The sequence below is a fragment of the Schistocerca piceifrons genome, chromosome 8 (assembly GCF_021461385.2).
Source record: "Schistocerca piceifrons isolate TAMUIC-IGC-003096 chromosome 8, iqSchPice1.1, whole genome shotgun sequence".
In the NCBI taxonomy this organism is placed as follows: Eukaryota; Metazoa; Arthropoda; class Insecta; order Orthoptera; family Acrididae; genus Schistocerca; species Schistocerca piceifrons.
In genome coordinates, this window is record NC_060145.1 from 417860711 (window position 1) to 417886748 (window position 26038).

A 26038-nucleotide genomic window follows, 5' to 3' on the forward strand; every position below is an offset into this window, starting at 1 on the left:
GAAGCTAAAGTAGGCAGAAAAAATAGTCTCTAGGAAAAAATGTGAAATGTAGCTTTCTGTATCTCCATAGGTCATTACAGGATAAACCTGAAACTTTGCATAAATTACTAATACAAGGTTTTAGAATATAAAATTTCATTTTTCTACTGCTTTCCAGTAGTTTACAAATTGACGTTCTTGCAAAAATGGCTACTTTTTGCCTACTTTTACAAAAAAAGTGTCTTTTGTAAAAACTTTTAAAACAGTTTTATCAGGAAGACCATGTTCTAAACCACCTGAAAAACTAGACTTGGTTTCCCAATGTGAGCATATAATAACCTAAAAATAATTAAAAGACAGAGGTGCATTTAAAATACGTCCATATGCCGCTGGTCCACAGTGTAAATCTGACATCATTCATTGCGCTCTACAATTGTTTGGTACTCTCTAGGGAAGGTAATATTGAAAGTCCTGATGACGAGATTCGAGGTAGTCAGAATAATTTGGGGAGGGGTAGCTGATAATATGATAAGTGTCTTTTGCCACAACCCATCATGATACATTTCAGCCAGTTTTTCTGCTATGATAACTACAGAATCCTCCACCCCAAGAGCTCACCACTCTTTTGTTAACTTGTGCTGGGCTACAATGGGCCCTGGCCTTTGCAGCACCTTTTCCCTTCCCATGCTGCATGTCTATCCTCTGGGATATTTTTGTGAATGTGTCCTGAAGTTTCAGTAGCCAAACATCAAAACAGTTCTTCCACTGTTTTCTTTCTTTCTTCATTCTCCATCTACCCTGCCTCCACTTCTGCATTTGAGGTTCTTTTCTGTTTCTTCTTCCTCCCTGTGCGCTACTGAATGCCGGCCCACACGTGTGACGCGCAACAGGTGACTGGCTAATGCATAATTCCCAGCCCCCGGTCGACAGGTAGGATTCATGTGTATCCCACAGTACAAGCCAGACCCAGGGTGGGGTGATTGCCTTACCTGTTACCTTCCCAAATTGCCTCTTGGTCCTTCTGTCAGGAGTTCAGGAGGTATGGCCAGAGGTGTGAACAATTACCTAAGGCAGATGGGTCCCACTGTGAGAGGGGGAGGGGAAGGGGTGCAGTTAAAAGGTGTGCACAATCAGAGATGCTGGAAAACATGAGGGATTTTCTTGCAGTGAACCAATCATCGTCTCAGTCTATGTCTTCTAAATGTAAATGGAATGAGGCTAAAGAGTGCAAGAATCTCCCAGCTGCCCCTTGGTTTCAATCCTTTGCCACGGTTGATCCATTTATTATTGAGAAAGTTGTTGACACAGCTGCAGGTCCTGAGAAATCCTGCTCTTGTATATGTAATGGCATTTTGCTTTAGGAGACCAATTGCGATTCTCGAAGCCCAACAACTGCTTCCAACTTCGCTCCTCCACAGCTATCCTGCTCGTGTCAAGGTCCATTGAAGGGTGAATTCTGTGAGTGGTGTTACTTACACTAGGCTGCTTAATGGTCTGACTGATGGAGAAATCCAAACTTACATCCCTGTTCAGGGCGTCAGTGCAGTCCACCGGGTAATAAAAAAGATTACTGCAACATTAGTGCTTACACACACTCTTTTTGTCATGTTTAATAGAGTAGTGCTTCCCTCAAAGATAAAAGCAGGATATTAATTCTTCATGTTCCGATCATTCATTTCAAACCCTATGCGCTGCTGTCAGTGTCAGCTTTACAACCACACACGAATCTCCTGTTGAAACAGTGCCAGATGTGTTGCTTGCAGTAGGGATGCTCATGAGGGCGATATTCCGCCTCCCTCTCCCTGCTTGCAATGGTGACCATGCAGCCTCATACCAGGAATGTCTTTTGCATCTCGATGAGTGGGCCGTCCGGGAGACCCGGGTGAAGGAAAAAGTGCCGTACCCTGTCGCTCACAAGTTGTTGGCTAGTCGAAAGCCCTGCATTTTATCACCTGGCACTTGCCGTACCATTCTTGCGACGCCCCGCTCCATGGAGGACATAGGCATGCAGCCTTGCAACCTCAAATTCAGCACTGCAGCTAAAAGATCACCCAGTTTCTTCCTCCTCCTCTTCCTCCTCCTCCTCCAGCTGTGCAACAAGCCACCAAGTCTTCATCTCTGGCAGCCAAAAAGGACAGAAGAAATATTCCCACAAAGACTTCTTACGTCCCTCCAGCCAGGAAACTTCTGAGCAATCAGCCAATTGCAAAGGCTCTAAGAAATCAAAGACAAATGGTCTTCTCCTTCATTGACGTTGAGATCCTCTTCAGTGGTGCTGCCGCATGATACCCTCATCTTGCCAACCTCCATTTTGCGGATGCACACCGCCAATCGTGTTTCTGCCCTGGAATCCGCAGGCTAACCCAGAGAGACTGCCAATGCGTCTGTAGGTATCATTGTGCAGTTCCCTCCAGTCTCTGCGCTCTGTAGCAGTGAGTCTTAGAAGGGTGGCACTCGGCAGCTGCCGAGGTGAAAGCCATTCTTTCTTTTTTTTCCCCCCCTGCTGTCATCTCTCTCTTCTAATGACACATTCATGGCATTAGATCCAACAAGGAGGAATTATGGGTGTATCTGGCATCACAATGTCCACTTGTTTCCTGCCTCCAGGAAATGAAAGTGCATCCTCGTGACCACTTTGACCTCTTGCATTTCTTTCCAGTCCGATTTGACCTTCACCTTAAGGACAGCACTGTCCATCTCATGTGGGAATCATGCTGCTCATCTGGGATGATTTCATAGTCAAACCATCTCACCGAACACCCAGCTGCAAGATGTTGCAGTCCGCATTTCCCTTCCTTGCTTCACCTTTCCTCTATGTAATGTCTACATCCCTCCGTTGCTCGGTGTCAGCAGGGCACACTTCCTCCAGCTTATTGGTCAACTCCCTCACCCGTTTCTGTTGCTCGGTAACTTTAATGCACACTATCCCCTTTGGGGCTCTTCCAGAACTTGCCCAAGAAATGCCCTCTTGGATGAACATCCCAATTAACTAAACCACATCTGCCTAAACACTGCAGCACCCTTGTTCCTTTCAGACTCCGTGTACATACAGGGTGTTACAAAAAGGTATGGCCAAACTTTCAGGAAACATTCCTCACACACAAAGAAAGAAAATATGTTCTGTGGACATGTGTCCGGAAACACTTACTTTCCATGTTAGAGCTCATTTTATTCTCTTCAAATCACATTAATCATGAAATGGAAACACATAGCAACAGAACGTACCAGCGTGACTTCAAACACTTTGTTACAGGAAATGTTCAAAATGTCGTCCGTTAGAGAGGATACATGCATCCACCCTCCGTCGCATGGAATCCCTGATGCGCTGATGCAGCCCTGGAGAATGGCGTATTGTATCACAGCCGTCCACAATACGAGCATGAAGAGTCTCTACATTTGGTACCGGGGTTGCGTAGACAAGAGCTTTCAAATGCCCCCATAAATGAAAGTCAAGAGAGTTGAGGTCAGGAGAGCGTGGAGGCCATGGAATTGGTCCGCCTCTACCAATCCATCGGTCACCGAATCTGTTGTTGAGAAGCGTACTAACACTTAGACTGAAATGTGCAGGAGCTCCATCGTGCATGAGCCACATGTTGTGTCGTACTTGTAAAGGCACATGTTCTAGCAGCACAGGTAGAGTATCCCGTATGAAATCATGGCAGTGAATAGAGGAAGTACAGTACATACTGACGAAACTAAAATGAGCTTTAACATGGAAATTAAGCGTTTCCGGACACATGTCCACATAACATCTTTTCTTTATTTGTGTGTGAGGAATGCTTCAAGTTTGGCCGTACCTTTTTGTAACAGCCTGTATATTCCCATTTGGACCTCTTGTTTTGCACTATCCACCTTACCTGTCGTCTTGAGTGGTCCATTCTCTATGACATGTACTCAAGCGATCATTTCTCGTGTGCTGACTCTTTGCTGTCTCCTATCCCACCTACGTGTAAACCCAGTTGGCAGCTTTGTAAGGTTGACTGGCGGCTTTACTCCTCCCTGGTGACCTTCGATGAACATTATCTCCCCACTTGTAATGACCAGATAGAATACATTCCAAACGGTATCCTTACCACCGCCGAATGTTTCATTCTTCGCACTTCTTTAGTGCACTATGTCTCAGTACCCAGGTGGACTAAGGTGTGCCGCGATGCAACTTGCTCATGGAGACATGCTCTCCATATTTTTAACCATCATCCTACGATGTTAAATTGTATTTGTTACAAACAGTTGAGTGTGCAGTGTTGTTGCATTCTATGGTATAGCAAAAAGCTAGCTGGATTTCATTTAGTAGTTCTTATAGCTGTTCCTCTCCCTTTTCTGTTGTGTGGGCCTGTCTCCTCGGCTCTCTGGGACCAAGCCCCAGTCATCATTTTCTGGCCTGACCATAGCAGATGATGTCATTGCCAACCCCATTGCTATCTCCAACACTTTAGGCTGCTATTTGGAAGAGATTTTGAGCGCCACCCACTATCACCCTGCCTTCCCCCATCGGAAGCAAGTGGAGGAGGCTGATGGGAGAGGCTCGGATGATACCCTTCTCCTCTCAGAATGATGAATGCTACAATGCCACCTTGACTATGAGGGAGCTAGGTCATGAACTCACTTTGTCATCCCAGGCAATGTTAACTTTCAGATGTTGTAGCACCTGTCTCTCGCGGGCAAGCACTTTCTCCTTCATACGTAGTCACATCTGGGCAGATGGCACGTTTCTTAGATGTTGGTATGAATCCACTGTCATATCCATACCTAAGCCCGATGAAGACAAACCCTTCCATCTAGCTACTGCTTCATTTCTCTTATCACTCATGTTTGCAAGTTGATGGAATGTACGATTCATGCCCGGCGGGTATGGTGGCTAGAGTCTCGCGATTTTATCATCACTGCACAATGTTGATTTAGAGTGCCATTCTGCAGTTGACCATCTCGTCGCTTTGTTAACCCATGTCGTGAATAGTATTCTGCAGAAATACCAGACTGTGGATGTCATTTTTTATTTGGAAAAAGCATAACAACACCTGCTGGAAGACATATTCTCCATACTCTCTACTTGTGGGGCTTCCAAGGCCGCCTGCCCATTTCCTACAGGAATTTTTAAAAGACAGGGTTTTAAAGGTATGTGTGGGTTTTCCCTTGTCGGACACCTTTATCCAAGAAATGGGGTGCCTCAGGGCTCCGTCCTGAGTGTCGTCCTCTTTGCTATAGCCATTAGCCCTATTATTGCCTCTCTCTCCACCGGGCATCTCCGGCTCCCTTTTCGTTGACAATTTTGCGATCTATTGCAGTTCTCCATCGACTTGTCTCCTTGAGTGACATTGTCAGTGATGTCTCAATTGTCTTTACTCATGATGCATCGACAATGGCTTTCGCTTTTATTAATTTAATTTCTGATGGTGCAATTGGTTTCTTCCAGTGCCTTTAAATCTTGAGCCTACTGCTCCTTGGTTTGATGAAACTATGACATTACTGGGGCTCATGCTTCATAGGGAACTCTCTTGGTCCTCCCATGTGTCTTATTTGGCCACCAGCTGCACCTAGTTCCTACGTGTCCTAAGTGGTACTGTAAGTAAGTCTATTCAAAACTAGACTAGGGGTGTTTTGTTTATGCATCTGCTCATGTGTCCATCTTTCGCTGTCTAAATACAATGCACCATTGTAAATCCATTTGGATTCTGGCGCCTTTTTACACTAGCTCAGTTGATAGCTCCATGCAGAAGCTGCCAAACTCTTGCTGTAATACTGATTGATGTTCTTCTCAGCAGTTATGCACGCCATTTGTCTGCCATGCCCGGCCAACTGTCCTATACCTCTTTCTTTGAAGACTCCTTTGACCACCAGTGTAGGGTGTGTCCCTCTCCTCTGTTACATCCTGCAGTTTGCTTTCGGTTATTGCTCCAGCAACGTAACTTCAAGCGACCTGCCACTTTCCTGATAGGTGTGAACACTTCACCACCTTGGTTTTGTGAGGCGAGCCGTGTTCACCTTGGACTTCATTCGCTTTTGAAAGAAATTACTCCAGATATGGTCTATCGTGATAAGTTTCTCAACCTTTGCACGGAACTTAGCATATTACCTTTGTGTACAATGATGTCTCTCAGTCTGGCCCTGGTGATGGGTGTTTGTTCATCATTGGTACAGGCGATTTTTGGTACACTGCTCAATATTTACAGCAGAGCTCTTTGCCCTTTATCAGGCCACGCAGTACATCTGGTGACACAGGCTTTTTGGTGACACAGGCTTTTCAGTTGTGTCACCTGCTCTGATTCCCTCAGTGCCCTACGAGCATTGGTGCTGTACACATTCCATCCTTTACTGCAATGGGCCCAAGAAAGCTTCCACTTGGTCACTCTTGAAGGAGCCACTCTGATGTTTGTGGGATCGCGGTCACGTTGTTCTGATGGGAAACGAGGCTACTGCCAAAGCTGTAGTCATCCTACCTCGGCCCCCTAGTTCTTCCGTTCCTTCCTATGATCTCCCTGTTGCCATCTGTCATAAGGTGGTGTCACTCGGGTATCACAGCTGGTCTTCCCTTCATGGGAACAAGCTCTGGAGAATTAAACGTCTCCCAGCGGCTTAACTGACTTCTTGGAGTCTCTCCGCTAGGGGATTATTTTAGCTAGGTTTTGTATTGGGCACTGTCGTTTCAGCCACTTTTGATTAGTTGTGCTATGGGTTCAAACGAGTGGCTGTCTCCAGAAGTATTGTATAGGTGAAAGTAAAACTTTTCCAGTATTCTTCAGAAATATGTGTGAATGTTGACACAGTTTCAGCAAAATCTGTGACGGTCATGCAGGAAGATTAGAGTACTTGGCATACAATGCCCCAGTGATCAAGCAACATTCATAAGATGCAGGTATTCAAAATCCATTTTGTAATTGCAAGATAAATACTAGAACTTCAAATAAGATAATAACACTCATAGTAATGTATGCAAGATTTGTATCTGCACAGTGTTCACTCAGTTCAGGTGATGTATTTTGCCCATATATTCAGTTTACCATAAGAAACTATTTTATGCATATCAGTAAGAGAGCAGAAAAGCACCCAAGGTGCGCCACGTCACTTTTACCTTGTTGAATGGGATCTGACATCAAAAGGCTAATGGCTAGCGGCTGCTGTAGAGCAAGGAAGCTCTGGAGTGCGAACGGTTCTTAACTTAAAACATCTGCAAGGTCTTTCATGGAAAGTGTTCCTTTTATGTATGGGTTAGAAACTGAACCAAATTATCATTTGTTCATGCAGATACCTTTCACTGACAGCCGAAAAGCGATTAAAGAAATCAAGGAATGAGTAGACTCAGTCATTACTTTGTGTGTATATTCTGCTATATTTACCACTAGACCACGAGCAGATACAGCGCTGTAAAAGCTCAAGATAAAGAAATCATTTGTTCTTTGAACAATGTTGCCAGATTGCACAGCTGATGGGACATATAATTCCAAGGGGTGTCCAGCTTTATTATTCACTTTCGTAAATGTCATGGACCAAGTCTCTGCAGCAGCTTACCAGTGATCAGGTTTTATGTCGGAAATTTAGAAAGGCCCACTAAATATTTTTCTGACCCAAAAGGTCTTTATTGTTTGTCAGCCAACAGTATAATGTGTTGTTTGCTGTAGCACACAAGTCTTCCAATTTTTTCTATTGAACCAAGGTCACCGAAAAACACCTGGATATACCTGAGGATTCTGGGGAAACATTTCAGACAAATGCATTTGTTTGAACTTGTCCAGCTTAGAATCTCGATCCTGCTATTACCAATATATTGTTGATTGCTCTCTAGTTTACTGTGCTGACCACAATTTATAAATACCACTACCTCAAAATGTGTCTCATAATTTTGTAACCTTCTGTCTTTGTTTCCTATTGCCTCAAGTTGTCATGGTGGGACATCAGCTGTGATGCTCTCTTCTGTCATCTGTATGTAATAGTGAAATGATAATTCTGCAGGGGCATGGTCCATCTCATTAGTCATCCATGCAGCAGTTGACACACAGTGATGAACAACACAGTGGTCTGTGGCTGGAGTAAACTTAAATAAATGACCTTAACCAGTGTACTGCAGAGTGAAATTATTGACCCTGTTCACCACTAGACTGAATGCCCCATGATGGTGGTGAGGGCATTTTACATGGTGAAGGAAGTATGTAAGTGGAACAAGGACAAATTGGAATCCTAGCAATGATTCAAGTGCAAATTGAGAAATTCATTGACAGGTGACATAGACAAAGGGCAAATTGTTATGGCCCGGTGACTGGGAATGAACATAAAGATGGTGAAGCTACAAGCAGGTGACAAGATGTTTGACATCCATGCCTGAATACAAAATGTGGTGGTCAGAGGCTTGCTAACTATGTAAAGCACTATCTGTGGCAGATCTGATGACAAGATACAGTGTTGGTGCAGGCACAAGTGCTTTTAACAACACATTTCAGTGCACATTATTGACTGGAAGGTTCCACAGCAGCCAACCCGTATGTGTTCCCATGTTGACACAACGGGATCATCAAGATTGCATTGGGCATGGAATCAGAGTGTGGACCTTGGATCAATGTAAACATGTCATCTGTTTAGATGAATCACATTTCTCATTAGAACAAGTCAGTGGTTGCATCCGAATATACTGTCTTCCAGACAAATAACTGCTCAAAATGTCCTGCAAACCATATATGCAGACAGGTGGGAGCAGTATTATGCTGTAGGGACAGTCCACCTGGGCTTCCATGAGACCTCTGGCAGGAAGCAAAGGCAGTATGACAAATGTAGACCAGATGAACATTATTGTGGACCACCTACATGCCTTTATGCGCAATGTATTTCTCACAGTGGTGATGTCTTACAGTAGGACAAGTGTCTGTGTCACATTGCCACAATTGTAGTACAGTGGTTTGAGGAGCATATTAGTGAACTCGTGTTGATGTATTGGCAAACAGATTTGCTTTACCTGAACCTGAACGCATCTGGGACATTATTGAGCTCCAGATCTGTACCCACAAACCCACAGCACATAATTTATATGAATTGTGTGAGTGTGTAGACATTTGGTGCACATATGTCCGGAAACCTACCAAGAACTTAATGAATCCATGCAATGCAGAACTGCTCCTGTGATGTGTTCCAAAGGTGGACCAGCACACTATTAAGCAGGTGGTCTTAATGTTTTGGTTCACCAATGCAGCCACAGATTCCGAATTACTCCTAGAGTAACTCTAAAATGATGATCGTAGAAGCTCTCACTTGATGTTCTATTCTTTCGTTTGTCTCCACTTCTTAGAATAACTCAGACATTCCCCTTGTCTGGGTGTCAGTGGCCAGGCATAAGAGTAAATTGAGATCGAGCTGAAAGTACTCCCTGTATTAATGACGTCTTCATTCTCTTAAATGTGTCAGACAGAGTGTGTGTGTGTGTGTGTGTGTGTGTGTGTTAGGTCTCTCTTTCCTTCTGTACCTAGATTATTACTTCTGAGAGCACTAATGCTTTACAATTGACACAATGTTTTTACAGCATGCATAACATTTACTGAGATAATAATCCATGTACTGTATATTGTTGGCTCATTTTTCCTTTTCTGTTAACGGGTCTGGTTTGATGATTATGGCTATTGTTGTTTTATTAATCCGTGAACTTTTATTCAATAAGTTTTTATTATAGTGCGGCCTAACTTCAAAATTGTTGCTTGGAAGAAAAAAAAAGTACAAATAAAATTGGAAATGAGACATCGCATTTCCATTTATGTTAGTGCGCAGTCCCCACCACCTTCTGTTACCAGCACTTTATTTGCTGTGCCAATCTGCTTTTCTCTGCAAGTGTTTAAAAATTTGCTACAAACCACAGTAACATGTATGATAATTCAGGGATTTCAAACATATATGAATACCAAATATGTTTCTTCTGCTAGATGATGAATATAGACAAAATTTATTCACTATTTTGTTGATCAAAATTCATTACTTTTAATTCAGCTCTTGCATCCAGAAAGATTTGGTTATGGATTAATAGTGTTTGATTTGATTTGCATTGAGAAGCAGGTAATGATAATAATAATAATAATTATTATTATTATTTATTATATGGCCTTCATTGGACCACTCTAGTCAAAAATACAAAGTTGTAAACAAGTTGTTGCACAGGGATACAATTTGGCTCAACAATAACTTAATATGATATTTAGGTAATATAATTATTAGAGTCTATTCTTATATGAAATGTGTTTTGCTCTTCTGTCTGCCCAATATTTCTTCATTCTTTCAGATATTTTCTTTGTTTCTTCATCTGAGACAATTCTTCCTGTACTCCTTTTAATGATTTTCATTTGTAGTCTGGTTTGTTGGCTTGCAGTATTCTCGTTTTCTCTGTCTTGTTTTTTTAGGTCATCTACTGTAATTTGGAGTTCTTTTATATCTTCCTTAATTTCTGTGATCCGTTTAATGTCGCTCTTGCTATTCCACAATTTTTTACTAATTCTGTTTTCTGGAGTTCTCATCAGATGTCCAAAGAATGTGATGCGTTTTTTCCTGATCGTGCTCATGACTTGTTCTATTTTCTTATATACTGTTTCATTTGATGCTATTCTCCAATGTCCATTTATTTTATGCTCTTTATTTATACATGTCCTAATTATTCTTCTTTCTATTTTTAGTATTCTGTCAATTTCTGCTGTATTAGTTGTTTTGAAGATAGTTTCAGCTGCATACGTTATTTCTGGTTGTGTAACTGTTTTATAGTGTTTTAATTTTGCATCTATAGATAGGCTTTTGTTGTTGTATGTAGTTTTGGTAATGTAATTTGCGTAGTTCAGTTTTTTATCCTATTCTGCCATGATGGCTTCTCATTTAGATTGTATGTTATTATTTCACCTTAATATTTAAATTTATCAACAATTTTGATTTCCTGTTCTCCTGTTGTAATTTTGTTTGCAAGTGGTGGATCAGTTAGCATAATCTCTGTGCTTCCCCACCCCACCCCAAATGATATTCTAAGGCCTACTTTCTCTGTATTTCTTGTAGTGATTTCACTTGTTGCCTGGCTTCTTGAACAGTGTTGGCTAGGAGAGCAAGATCATCAGCAAACCCCAAGCAGTTTAAGCTAATATCATCTTTTGCACTTCCAATTCTTATCATCTTTGGGTTGTCCTTGGACCATTCTCTCATTATGTATTCCAGTGCAGCGTTGAACAGTAATGGTGATAGGCAGTCACCTTGTCTTAAGCCTGTTTTTATGACGAATGGTTCCGAAATTTCTCCTATAAACTTCACTTTTGATTTGGTGTTTGTTAGAGTCAGTTGTGTTATTTTAGTTAGTTTTGGATGGAGTCCTAGATTTCTTAAAATTTTTGATACGGAAAGTCTGTGGAGACAGTCATATGCCTTCTTAAAATCTACAAATGTTATTGCCAGACTATGTATGCCATAACCAATTTTAAACTAATTATCTGCTCTGCACAGCTTCTCCATGGTCTGAAACCTCCCTGATATTCCCCTATCTCCTGTTCTAATTGCTCCTTGATTCTTCCATATAGGATCTTGAATGGAATTTTGTATGTGCAATCTAGAAGAGAGATTCCTCTGTAGTTGTCTGGGTTGCTCTTATCTCCCTTTTTGTGTAGTGGATGGATGATAGCTGTGGTCCAATGTTCGGGGAATCGTTCTGTTACCCAAATTTTTGCTAGAGCCATGTGTAAGGAGGTCTTGACTGTGTCACTTGCATATGTCCACGTTTCAACAAAAACCTGATCTTCTCCACATGCCTTATAATTTTTTTGTTCTTTAAGAATTTTTTCTACTTCTTGGAAAGTTGGAGGGTCTAGTTTGTTAGGTTTTGTTTTTATTGGGGTATTTATGTTGATTTGTGAGGGTTCTTTGGGTTCCTCGCAATTCAGAAGTTTGTTAAATGCTTTTGCCATGATTTCTGCATTTTCCTTGTTACAGTGTCATTCTTCCATCTTCATCTTTCAGTATTAGTGTAGGGGCCTCATATTGTTGTAGTTGTTTCCCAAAGATTTTATGGTAGTTCCTGGAGTTGGTTTTATGATAATTACCTTCTATAGGGTTTATAATATCTTTATGGAATCCTCTCTTGATTCTTCTAATATTTTGTGTGAATTTTTTTCCTTCATTTATTAGGTTGATGCCATTTTCTTCAGTTTGAAACTTTAACCATGCTTGGTGTCTATCTTCATGGAATTTTTCACATTCTGATGTCAACCATGCATGTTTCCTTCGGGGGTTCAAGGGAGCTAGATTCTCTGATTTTTAATTAGCTGATGTGGGTCAAACCTCCATTTTATTTTATTAGTTTTTCCGGTTCTCTTCTTTAACGGAGTGAATTTGATTTTAATTTTAACTATATAATGGTCTGAGCCTGTGTCTACTCCTCTCAGTACTTTAACATTGTGGATCTCCTTATGAAAATTTTTGTTCATACAGACATGGTCTAGCTGCCACTCCCCCTTCCTCCAGTCTGGATGTTTCCCTGTTTTAAGTTTACTTTGCTTCCTCTTAAAGTATGTTGATTTAGATATAAGGTTGTGTTCTCTGCAGAGTTATACAAGTCTTTGACCGTTTTTGTTTGTAAATTTATGTGGACTCCATTTTCCAATTATATCTTTATATTTCCTTTCTTTTCCCAACAGAGCATTGAAATCTCCCAATAAGATTTTTACATTCTTTTTATTTACTCTGTTCACAGTTTGTTCTAGAAGGTCCCAAAATTTATCTACCTCTTCCTTTGTTTTTGTTAGACAATTTTTTTCATTTGTTGGGGCATGAGTATTTGTTATTGTATACAGGTACTAATAATGGTTCTGCTGTCAAATTACAGTTTGACAAAATGTTGTTAAAAAAAATGAAGTGCCGTTACAAACTTCTATTCTGTACTATTTTCTGAATGTTATGGCGGCGATTCTACTGTGTACCAGGGCTGCAGGCATTCACATACAAACAACAAAAAATTAATTATATACCTTTATTTTTTCGGGACAATGATTAAAACTTTGACTACTCCTTCTTATTTTAAGACAAGCTTAGAGTTTTGTGGTTGTTGATTGAACCTCATTCTTGCTCTTAAAGCTACTTAATCTGCTTAGTTGTAATAAAAGCAGAATTTATAAAAAGAATATGCTATATAATTCGCACTATCAAAATATAAGGTATGTTTGGAGACGTAGCCCATCACAGTACAATGAAAATAGTTTGTACATTGTCATGGCAATATATAATTTTAAATAGAGTTTGATAACTATCTGTACCTCTACAAACATTGGCATCTAATTCCTCTTTAAACATTCACTATTCAGCAATTTATCCTTATTTCCACAAAGGATGAAATGACTAGGTAGTTAAAAATGAGAAATAGATCACCTTTATTTCCATACGTTTACGTGCTTCCCTTTACAGGCAAGTGTGTGCGCGTGTGTGTGTGTGTGTGTGTGTGTGTGTGTGTGTGTGTGTGTGTGTGTGTGAGAGGGGGAGAGAGAGAGAGAGAGAGTCTCTTTTTTACTGACTAACGCTGTGGCCAAAGGTGTATTTAAGTATCTTTTAATTATGCCTGTCTGCAACTTGATGTGTCGTCTTTATGGTAATTAGCAGTCTGTCTTTTTGTACATTGTTCATATTTAAATTCTTCTTTTACATATACGTAAAACACATCGATTCAGTGGGCTCACATGAAAATTCAGTACATAGACAAAAATAACATTAAACATCAGAAAAATATCTACCATATTAAAACACAAGTAAATTGTATACAGCACAAGAAATTGCAGTTATTTTGTAGAAATGGTATGGTGCTTTCGATACACATTCTCAAAACTACTACACACAAAAAAAATCAAAGTTTCATTGGATGACAAATAATTTTAGACAGAAAAAAAAATGCTATAATGTTCATTTCAGATTCCAGAGTCTTGTACGAAAAAATCATAACTTGAATATAAAGTGGAAGTATCACAAGTGCTAACTCATAAACCACAAAGAAAATTATATTAAGAACCGGATAAATGATCAGGAATTGAGTGAGACTTGTACTCAGAGCTTCAGCTTTTCAAATGATCAGTTAATCGAAACACTACTCTAAATATTGACAGGTAACACTGTAAAGAAACTTTTCATGAAAGGACATAATAAAATAAAAATCATGAGTTGCTTACAATCTGTAGAAAAGTGACATACCATAAGCAAAAATAATAAGTTACTATAACTACATAGTTCACTACATATGGTAGGGGAGGGAGACTGCAAGTGCTGGGTTCCGACCTGCCTCGATCGGTGCGCTCTCGTCATATTCTTGTTAAAGTTGTGTTCCGCGCGGTGCTGAGTTGGAAGCCGCTATCCCAGTTGATCAGGTTTCACTGATTCGTATCTTCACCACCTCTTTAATAATAGTCCCAGAAACCTTTCACTCTACACAGCATCTTAGTTTGTTCCAACTGAAACTTGTGTTTTACACTGAGGCTGTGATCCACTACCGCAGATATTTCCTTTTGTCCGAGGCGAAAGCTTCTCACGTGTTCAGAGATTGTGTGATGCAATGCTGCACTTGTCCGATATATTGTTTTCCACGTTCACAGGAAATACTGTAGACACCCAATGTTCTTAGATCCAAGTTGACCTTCATTGAGCCCAGCAATTCCTGATTTTTGCTGGAGGACGGAAGATGGTTATCATCTTGTTCTTCTCCAGTATTTTGGCAATCTTTGCTGTGGGTGGCCCTGCATATAGAAGCAGCACCTGGCCCTTGTTGTTGTCTTCTACCTGAAGTCCTCCTCCTCCTCCTCCTCCTCCTTGCTCATCTTGAGGGTGCATCTAATCTGTGTTTCAGTGCAGCCATTCTTCTGGAAGGTTTTCTTCAGGTTTTGAATCTCAGTAGATAAACTGTCCTTGTCACATATGCCATGAGCTCTGCAGAAGCGGGTAGTGAGCACAGATTTCCATGGTGCTGGATGATGGCAGCTGTTGCTGTTGAGGTTCAGGTCTGTGTGTGTGTTTTCGTTTGGTAGACAGTGTGTCCTAGTGTGCCGTCCATTTTCTTCTTCATCATGATATCGAGGAAGGGTAGGCACCCATTTTCTTCTAATTCCGCTGCTGCAAACTGGGTGGACAGTGGCTTCAGTGAAGGCCTTAGGGATTTCTTTTTTGTTTTCCCAACCATTTCAACCAGGGTCATCTTGTGCTTGCATAAAAGCGTAGTGGCCAGGTTGAATGTTGGTGTACCAGTTGTCATTCATTAGGTTTCTTCCCGATCCAGATAGCCTGGCTATGAGGCATTCAGTCGCATCAGATGGGGAGTTGATCTAGTGCAAAACTACTTCAGGTTGCTTTCTGACGTACACCTCCATGCAGAAGTTGTAGAACACATCGGCGTTGCGCGTGGCAAAGATCTTGATACCGTACTTGCCCGGCTTTGTCAGGATGTGTTGAATGAAAGAGCATTGGTCATGGAAACTCTCTAGTTTCTCATCAGTCGTAACGTTGCTATCAAGGATATAACTCTCCTGGCAGTTCTAGTTAAAGTGGTCGAAGACTTCACGGATTGGACAGTGTTATTACTGTGCACCCTGAGCCTGTCAGGTACTGAGATGGTCAAACCGGAGACAGTGCAGGAGGAATCTGACTCAAGTCATGGTCATCATCAGGGGGAAAGATCTCAATACTGGTCCCATTGGTGGACCAGGAGCTTGCCAGGTTCACTTGTCCAGTTTTGAATCCTCCCATTAGATAGAGAAGCACGAGGAGAGTCATGACCTCAGGTTTGTCTGTCTTCCCATTCAGACTACCTGTCTTGATCTTGTAGTTTTCAGTACACGCTCTGCCTTCTTGTAGGTGTAGTCGACGATGATCTCGACAATCCCTGTTGTAATGAAAAGGCTGAGGGCTTCATTGGGAGTCTTTGCATTTCTCATGGGTCCAGGAGCTTCTTTAATGATGTTCCAAGATCTGATTCTAACTACTGTGAATCTGGAGGATTCTTCATCCACTTGGTGACACCATTCTTTCAGAGGTAGAAGTCATCAAATTTTATCATGTCCGTTGATTCCATCATTGCTAGCATCCTCATTTGAATCGATATTACATCACTCTCTGCTATTTGACCATCAGACTCCTCACCCCCATCAGCAACAGATAGTGGTTTGTGCAGTTAGTGATCCTCCCCATCCTCAGCTTCCTCCTCCTCTCCCTCCTTGTTTTCCAATAGCACTTTCAGACTAGCATTTTCCCATCCATATAATATCTAAAATATAATATAATATGCTTAATTGCAATATGTTGTTGTTGGGGTCTTCAGTCCAGAGACTGGTTTGATGCAGCTCTCCATGCCAATCATCCTGTGCAAGCTTCATCTCCCAGTACCTAGAGCAACCTACATCCTTCTGAATCTGCTTAGTGTATTCATCTCTTGGTCTCCCTCTATGATTTTTACCCTCCACGCTGCCCTCCAATACTAAATTGCTGATCCTTTGATGCCTCAGAAAAGTCCTACCAACCGATCCCATCTTCTGATCAAGTTGTGCCACAAATTTCTCTTCTCCCCAGTTCTATTCAATACCTCCTCATTAGTTAAATTCTTCTGTAGCACCACATTTCGAAAGCTTCTGTCCTCTTCTTTTCCAAACTGTTTATTGTCCATGTTTCACTTCCATACATGGCTACACTCCATACAAATATTTTCAGAAAAGACTTCCCGACACTTAAATCTGTACTCGATATTAACATATTTCTCTTCTTCAGAAATGCTTTCCTTGCCATTGCCAGTCTACATTTTATATCCTTTCTACTTCGATCTTCATCAGTTATTTTGCTCCCCAAATAGCAAAACTCCTTTACTACTTTAAGCGTCTCATTTCCTAATGTAATTCCCTCAGCATCGCCCGACTTAATTTGACTACATTCCATTATCCTCGTTTTGCTTTTGTTGATATTCATCTTGTATCCTCCTTTCAAGACACTGTCCATTCCTTTCAACTGCTCTTCCACGTCCTTTGCTGTCTCTGACAGAATTACAATGTCATCGGCGAACATCAAAGATTTTATTTCTTCTCCATGGGTTTTAATACCTACTCCGAACTTTTCTTTTGTTTCCTTTATTGCTTGCTCAGTATACAGATTGAATAACATCGGGGATAGGCTACAACCCTGCCGCACTCCCTTCCCAACCACTGCTTCCCTTTCATGTCCCTCGACTCTTATAACTGCCATCTGCTTTCTGTACAAATTGTAAATAGCCTTTCGCTCCCTGTATTTTACCCCTGCCAACTTCAGAATTTGAAAGAGTATTCCAGTCAATATTGTCAAAAGCTTTCTCTGAGTCTACAAATGCTAGAAACTTAGGTTTGCGTTTCCTTAACCTTTCTTCTACGATAAGTCATAGGGTCAGTATTGCCTCACGTGTTCCAACATTTCTACGGAATCCAAACTGATCTTCCCCGAGGTTGGCTTCCATCAGCTTTTCCATTCGTCTGTAAAGAATTCGTGTTAGTACTTTGCAGCTGTGACTTATTAAATTGATAGTTCGGTAATATTCACATCTGTCAACACCTGCTTTCTTTGGGATTGGAATTACTATATTCTTCTTGAAGTCTGAGGGTATTTCGCCTGTCTCATACATCTTGCTCACAAGATGGTAGAGTTTTGTCAGGACTGGCTCTCTCAAGGCTGTTAGTAGTTCTAATGGAATGTTATCTACTCCGGGGGCCTTGTTTCGACTCAGGTCTTTCAGTGCCCTGTCAAACTCTTCACTCAGTATCATATCTCCTATTTCATCTTCATCTACACCCTCTTCCATTTCCATTCTGCACACCATACACCAATTTTTAAATTGTGTAACGGCTTTTGCATTATGCCATGGGGGATTCTCTGTAGCTCAGCGTCTTGTGTTTAGTGAATTAACGTAACCCGACAGATGAAACCAAGCTTCATCCATCGAAAAAAGGAGGATTGGATCAACATGTCCCCCAGCAACATTTACCAGCAAGCAATTACAGTAATGTGTACTCTTACCCTTGTCCGCGTCTTTTATTTGCTGAACAACACTCACAGGGTAAGGTTTCATTTTCAAGCCATGAAAGAGGCATTGACGTGACCTGCGAGATATTCCACATTGCTGTGATAATCGTCGTGTTGACTTGTAGGGACTACTTTCAATGTGTGCCATCACGCTTGCCACAACTTCAGGTGTACGTACAATCGTTGCCTTATTTCTCTTTGAATTAACAACACTGCCTGTCGAACACCACTGTCTCACTAGATCCTGAACCGTTGATTTTGCAGGAATATTACTTTCAGGAAACATTTCATGAAAGGTGTCACAAACAACTTTTATGGTTTCAGACCGCACATACTCTTCAACAATGAATACACGTTCTTCAATGGAGTAAGGCATGACAATGATGTACACGGTTTATATAGACTACTTTCCGTATGAACTACTCAAACAATATTGCTGTTGGAAGGTGGCAAAGAAACCGAAAAGCTAGTAATGCTACTCACGCGCATGCGCATTCTGGTTCAGACCGGTTTTGTGTGTGCCACTCTGTAGTTACTTGGTAGTGGATTTCTGGGTTTTTAGCCTTCAATATGGGAATCAGTCATTTCATGTGATTCAAGATCGGGTAGTACGTTTATTTCAGCATAACAAGTTTTATTATAGCAAGTCTTGATCAACTTGGACTGTGAATGCTTTTCTTGCATCGCCCCAAGAACATTGGTTGGCCGTCCCCCCCCCCCCCCTCCTTTTTTTCCCCCTCCTCCCCCCGCCTGCTTGCCGGGCTGGTGGGGGGGGATGTGAAAAAAGAATCTCCAAACTAAAATACTAGCAAACTGTTCCTCTTCAGATAGCCATCTTTAAAAGTATTTAAGTGAATAAATGTTTTTTCCATTTCAGGTGTACATTTTTTCCTGGTGTGGAGCAGAAAACTTCAAGAATGTTTCAAGAAGTGCTGCAGAGTGTGCAGAACAGCATTGAACAGATTGCTCTGTCAGCACTGCTTTCTTTTCCTTAAATTTGATGTTTGGTGTACATATTACATAAAAATCGTATCAAATCAAGTTTTTCCAACCGATGAAAATGTCCTTGAGGAATTCAGCTGCAGCTAAGGATTGAAGTGTGTGGTGTTTCGTCATTTTGATTCGCTACATTGGGTCAACAGTCGTAGGTCCTTTTCACCCACAAATATTTATAGAATGTCTGACAGGATAAGCATTGAGTGACAGGAGTGAAAAATAAGCAGAAAAGACACATTGTTTAGAGAATACTCTTTAGAGTGAAACTGCGTGCATGTATGGATGGTGTGCATGTTGTACATTTGCTTCGAGTGTCTGAAATCATCGAAGTTCTGTAACAAAAGTATTTTCTAAATATAAGTGAGGAAATTCGTGTATGCATGTCTGCATTTATAGATGTTGCATAATGCCAAATATGAAATATGTTGTCATTCTTAATTTTCTGCATGTATTTGAAATCAAGAAATCATTGTATTATATTTCTAGTTATACACTTTGGTATTTTTACATACATTTCTATGTATTCAAATAATTTACTAATGTATAGGAAAAATAAAGAATATATTTTTATTTATTTTTCATGCAATAAATTTTGTATTGTATTAGTATTCTATAAATGTGAATGAATTGTTACAGATGTAAGGCATATATGCCTTGTTTTGTTGTGTAGATAAGTCAGAAGTTCTCAAAAGCATTACAGTATTGTGGATGTTGTAATTCATTGATGATGCATGAAACAAAATTAAATATTTTAAAACAAGTTGTCCTATTATTTCGTGGAATTTGGATGCAGTTACAGGGTACCAATAATTGTCAACAACAGATACTTCATAGCATCATCAGCTTTGCTCTTTACCTCTTGCTGTCAATGAATACTATGTGAAGGGAGTGCATTTATAAATGAGTGTTAAATGTTCTTGAAACCCGTATCGTATTTCATATTTAATTACATTTTCTAAGTACATTCCAGTTGCAGGTTTTTAATTAATTTTCCAAGGTACACAAATTCCAATGATATGGTGTTTTTGTCCCAGTATTTGTTTCCCAGTTGCAGTTGTAGTACTTTCATTTTCACATCTGAAAGTACGTTGTTACAGATGTGTTGCAATAATTAACGTATTTGTAAGCAGATTTGACACACACAGTAAAAAATAAAATGAGTACTACAGACTCTTTAATTAATAGCAATGTAGATAACAGATTAGTTGAGATGAAAAGATGTTTCACACTGTTGCTGAGAAGTATTTTTTTAACATAGCTGTTTTGCTTTTATGCATCTTCAATTTTTAGCAGATTTATGGCAACTTCCATGTATTAATTTAATTATTTGTTTATTTGCAGAAGACCCTGTACCTCAGTATGTATCTTAAATGTTACCAGTATACTGAACTTTGTAGTGTTGCACTTGAAAGCCTCTTACAACCATGTATTATTATGTTGGTGAGGGGATAAGATCGTCTTGCAGCAACAGTCATTGATGTGCTGGAGACACAAAATTAGTATATGAAATATAGAGCAAATTTTTTCGGGTCTGTTTTATACATCTGGGATATGAATTTTTTTCTAAGACCACTTGTAATATTAGAATTAAAGAGAGTTCACTTTTTGACACAAAGTATATCATCACATTCCAGCATACTATACTTCAGTTGTGTCTTTTTACGTGTGAAGATGTGCTAATGAAACAAAGGCAAAATCATTGTTTCATTGACTTTATTTTAAAGATTTCTCCATTTATGAAAATAGCTTTGAACAGTAGTTCTTTTTCTTTTTTTCATACTTAACTGGGAAAAACATTTAAAACTGAGCATACAGGAGTAACTAAATGTTATTACAAACTTGACTTTCATAAATCGTTTTGGAATAATTTAAAGTAGAACTTCTTTGCTCTATGTACATGTATTGTAAGAAATAATGTAAGATACTGTTTCAAATACAAGTGCATATCAGGTCGTCCAAATGTTTTAAAACAAATTTAATCTTGACAGTTTTTGTATTATTGTAATGTGTCAATCGTGTGTTGATCTGGCTGTAAAGACAAACAAATCCACAGTGTGAAATATATATATATATATATATGTATATATAAATGTGCATATTATATTGTATTTTAATATTCATGTCCATTTTGCTTTCCTGCAGAGTAATGTGAGCTCACTGTGAAATGTTCCCGCTACTTTGGGAAGCATTCCAATTACTATCGATGTTAAAGATTGCATCCAATAGTAATATCGGCACTTACAGAATTAAGCACATGTTTCTTTGTGGCTGGTTAAGGAATGCTTAACCTAAATTCCTTTAAATGTAGGTTGCTGCAACTGGTCTGCCTATATGTATATGTTGCAATAATAATCTGCAGAATTTATTCACGAAAAATACAAAACATTTTCAAAGTCCAATTGTTCCATCAACATCAGCCACAAGCATTCAACTGCCATTCCAACTTCCCTCCAAAACCCATCTCCTCCAAAAAACAAACAATTGACAAAACATTAACATCTTTGGAAATGGAAGATTAATGATGTAACCACTAAAATTAATATTGATAATTCTGTCACACTAGAAAATGCATAATAAGATTTGATTAACAATTGGCATAGATCTGAAAGTAGACATTAAGATCTGCTCATAGTAATGGGAAGGTGGTTCCATTTCAATACCCCATGAAGAGATTTTACTACTGTCAGTTAGTGGAAAACTCTTCTACAACCAGCAGGTACAGTGCATGTGAAATCTGGAAAAGTAAGCAAAATTCCACCACGAGTGGTAGACGAACAAGAGTGAATAAGTTTCAAACCCTACATAACAAACTTTCAAATGCAGATTGAATTGTGTGCAGCACATTGTCAAACATAAATCATAAAAACAACATTAAAATGGTGTTAAGCAGCTATTGATGTAGAAATACAAAAAGTGTAAGCCCAAAATCATACATAAGTTTTAAATGGTGTGATGCACCAATCAAATTAATAAATGAAGTATATGAGAGTCATGTTGTGTGAAACACCATTAACAACATAAATTATGAAACTATATTAAATGGTGTTAGGCACCTTAACAAAAGAAACCAAAATGCAAAAGTTACATGAAACTAGTAAAGTGGCATGGAAAAGTTCATTCTAGAATTCTATAAGGAAACTGTCATAACACAGTGCCATAAAGTTTTCCATACATTGGTGTGAGGCAGTGAAACATATTTTATGAAACAAGTTAAACAGTGAAAATTTTTTAGAATTAATGTAACAGAAGTTAATAAGTATAAACGACATTGTAAATTACTTACAGAAATTTTCTCTTTACATAAATTCAATTTTGCCAGAGGCCAGATCTCTTGTAGAGAGGTGTCTGCTCTCAAATTTGGTCCTTTATATTAGCTGGTCTCAGATATGTTACTGAGTTTTCAGTTCCTGAAACTAGTTTTATCAGGTTCCAGTTCATTTGAATATACTGCGTGCACAATCATTTAAATCAGTGTCCTTTAACTTAAACATTACATGTTACCTATTTATCATATATCATCCCTCACAGTATAATGAATTCCTCCACCCCCCTCCTCCTCCCCATAATGTCTTTAGTCCTGGCACGAAATCAGTCAGACTAGCCAAATCCAGGTATGCATACAAATATAGAAAATACACTAACCAAGATAAATGAAAATGGCACAAAATACAAATAAGAAAAATCATCATAGGATAGTTCTCATTCTGACATGTCCTCAGTAATTATGGAGGAGTCAAATCCATGTGTGGTATCAAATAGCTAAGTCAAGATAATCACAACACCCCGAATTTAAATAGCTTGCTCTACTCATCTCTACCAAAATTTTGTGTAAACAGTACGGACAGTGTAAATATGGGTTTGTTATAAATACACACACAAATGAACCAATTCTAACAAGTAAAGAAAAACTCAAGTGATATCAACCAATGTCACTTCAATCTCCCCTATCTGCTGCTGTCCCCCTGGATCGAGTAGCAATAATATTCACAAAACCAAGGCATAAGTAAGATCATCCCTTCGTAATATCATCAAATAATTGTAGTATATGCCAAAATATGCATGGAACATGTAACAATCAACAACTCATCTTCACTATAAAGCAGTGTGTTCAAGCAAGCATAGAATCATGAAGATGTTGAAAAGCACGTCCGAGTCAAAATTCCTGATAGGTTTGTCAAATATCATAAGCTGATGTATAAATGTGAAACACTTTTTCCATCAATCTACATTCTCAAATTCTCAATCTAATTTGTCTCAGTACTGAAAAGAAGTTCTCAAATGCATCACTCACAGATTTTCAAAATACAAAATTCACCACTTTCAAATATATGCAAACAACAACAAAAAATCAAATGTGTCAATCTGTATATGAGTGATGTGGTACTGAGGTGTAACTTTGATGCATATGGTTTAAGCTGCACTATGTTTCCCAATTCAAACACTTTCCTGGATCTAGGATAGATGAGTCTGTACGCATTGGGATGTGACATTTCACTAATTTCAAAAGGACCTATATAAATATCAAAAAACTTTATCTCCTTATTTATAGCTTTTGATTTCTATAACTTTTTGTTAACACCAGGTCACCAACTTTGAACTGAACCACCTTAACATTTTTGTCATGCTTTAACTACTTGCTGTGATACATCTCCATATTTCTCCTCACAATGTCGTCTCTCTCAGCAGGAAACAACTCAGAACACTTGGAAAACTTAACTAGTTCATACAATAAATTAGTTGGTTTTTTAACGTAATGTATCTCATAAGGAGTAAATCCAGTTGTTGTGTGTTGCAGATGGTTGAGAATATCCTCAAATTGTGTTACATATGAGTACCAATTTGAATGATCTTTGGAACAGTAAGTCCTACAAAGCCGACCAATCTCATGCATGTATCTTTCAGTAGGATTGCAAGATGGTGAGTAAATATAAATGCAAATATATTTGATGCTGTGATCTGTCATAAACTGTTTCCATACATGTGAGATGAACTGGCTTCCATTGTCAGACAATACAGCTTTAGGTTTGCCAGCATTGGTGAAGTAATCATTTTCAAAACATTGTATAATTTTCATATTGGTAGCCTTTTTCAATGGATACAACTTAACTAATTTACTAAACAAATCAATCATGACAAAGACGTAACTGTATCCTCCTTTGGAACGAGATAATTGTCCAAAGAAGTCAACCCCAACAGATTTACCTTTGGGTATAATGCTATTTAAAACACCATTATGGCACTGGTTTGTTACCTTTACTCTCTGGTATCTATCACAAGAAGCTAGCCAACACTTTACTCTCCTGGCTATATTATTGAAATAAACATTTTCTTGTAGCTTTTGAGTGCATTTCATACTACCACAGTGGCCAAAACTCTCATGTATAAACTTAATTAGTAATTCTGTGTGTTGTTTGGGCCAACATAGCTTCCAGTTATCAGTCTGGTCTGTGTCTCCTGAACAAAATACCCATGTGCACCTGGTAACACTGTCCAACTTTATCCTCACCTTTCTTACTGAGTAAGCTTTTCACTAATTTCAAGTCCTCATCTTGGTTTTGGTGTCTCCGTAATTGTTCACAAATTTTTCTAATTTCTCTCTCTCACTTTACTCCCTTAATAAACATAATTCCAAAGTTCTTGTCCTCCTGAATCTCAACATTCTCCTGATCATTACCAAGTGGCAACCTAGATAAGGCATCAGCAACACAATTTTGCTCACCTTTGATATGGGCAATAGTGTAATCAAATTGCTGAAGAAATAATGCCCAGCGAGTGATCTGGTTATGGTACAGCTTACATTCCTGTAAATAGCTCAGAGCTCTGTGATCAGAGAATACGACTACTTTCTGTCCAGTGAGATAGTTCCTAAATTTCTTGAAACCCTACACAATTGCAAGCAACTCTTTCTCAGTGTCCGTGTAATTCCTCTCGTGCTTAAGTAAACTTCTGCTTGCAGGACTTACTGCACATTGTTCCATCTGACCATCAATCTCCTTCTGCTGAAAAATATAGGCACCAAGTCTATAATCACAACTAGTTGTCATAAGGCAAAATGGTAAGGAAAGATCAGGCCTACATAGAATCTGACTATTGCAAAGCTGTGTTTTGATCTCATCAAAAACTGTTTGACATTCTGTAGACCATTCCCATAATGTGTTCTTTTCCACTAAATGAAGTAAACATGGTTCATTCAGGACTTGTGATCTTATGTATTTACAGTAGAAGTTACATAATCCATAGAAGGATCTTAATTTCTTTTTATTTCTAGGTGTGGGAAAATCGGTAATAGCTTTAATTTTATCTGCATTGGACAGAATTCCTTCCTCACTGATGATGTGACCCAAGAAGTTCAAAGATTTAACCCCAAATCTACATTTAGCTAATTTGAGGGTCATACCTCCTTTTCTGACTTTCATTGTTATCTACTTAATTGTCTTGATATGCTTGTTCAATGAATTACTCTTAACGAGGATGTCATCAACATAAATAACCAGCTTCGATAGTATATCACTACCTAACACTAAATCAAAGGCTCTTATAAATTCTGCAATTGACACGTTGAGACCAAAAGGAACTACACAGTACTGGTAACTTTTTCCAGAGACTAAAAAGGCGGTGTATTTTCTGGAACTAGGATCGAGAGTGATCTGATGGAAGCCTGATGTCAGATCCAAACAAGTAAAATACCTGGCACCATGGAATTTATTTAATAATTCTTCCATTGACTCTGGGTGATCTGTCTCCCTTTCCAAATATTTGTTTAGATGTCTGGAATCAGATACAAGCCTGACTCCACTCTCTTTTTTGGATACGACAACTAGAGGATTGTTGCACTGGCTTAGGCTTCTTTCAATAGCTCCCCACTCTTGTAACTTTCAGAGTTCCCTCTCCACAATTTGTTTCTTACATATAGCTACTGAGTATGGTCTTATGAAGAACGGCTGATGCTGCTTCAGCCGAAGCTTACAAGAATAATTGTTAACTACCTGGATTTTCACTGAAAATATCTTCAAACTCTCTCAATACACTTTCAAGTTCAGATTTTTCGTACTCAGTAAGCTATCAG

General features: G+C 39.2%; 1 protein-coding gene across 1 annotated transcript in view; it reads left to right on the top strand.

Annotated features, from left to right (window-relative positions):
• Positions 1-19457, top strand: part of LOC124712515 (ras-related protein Rab-35) — a 96854-nt gene extending 77397 nt beyond the window's left edge. Inside the window, exon 6 of the mRNA XM_047242825.1 lies at positions 18854-19457. The gene's annotated coding sequence lies outside the window, so the exon portion shown is untranslated. The remainder of the gene's footprint in view (positions 1-18853) is intronic.
• Positions 19458-26038: the final 6581 nt, after the last annotated feature.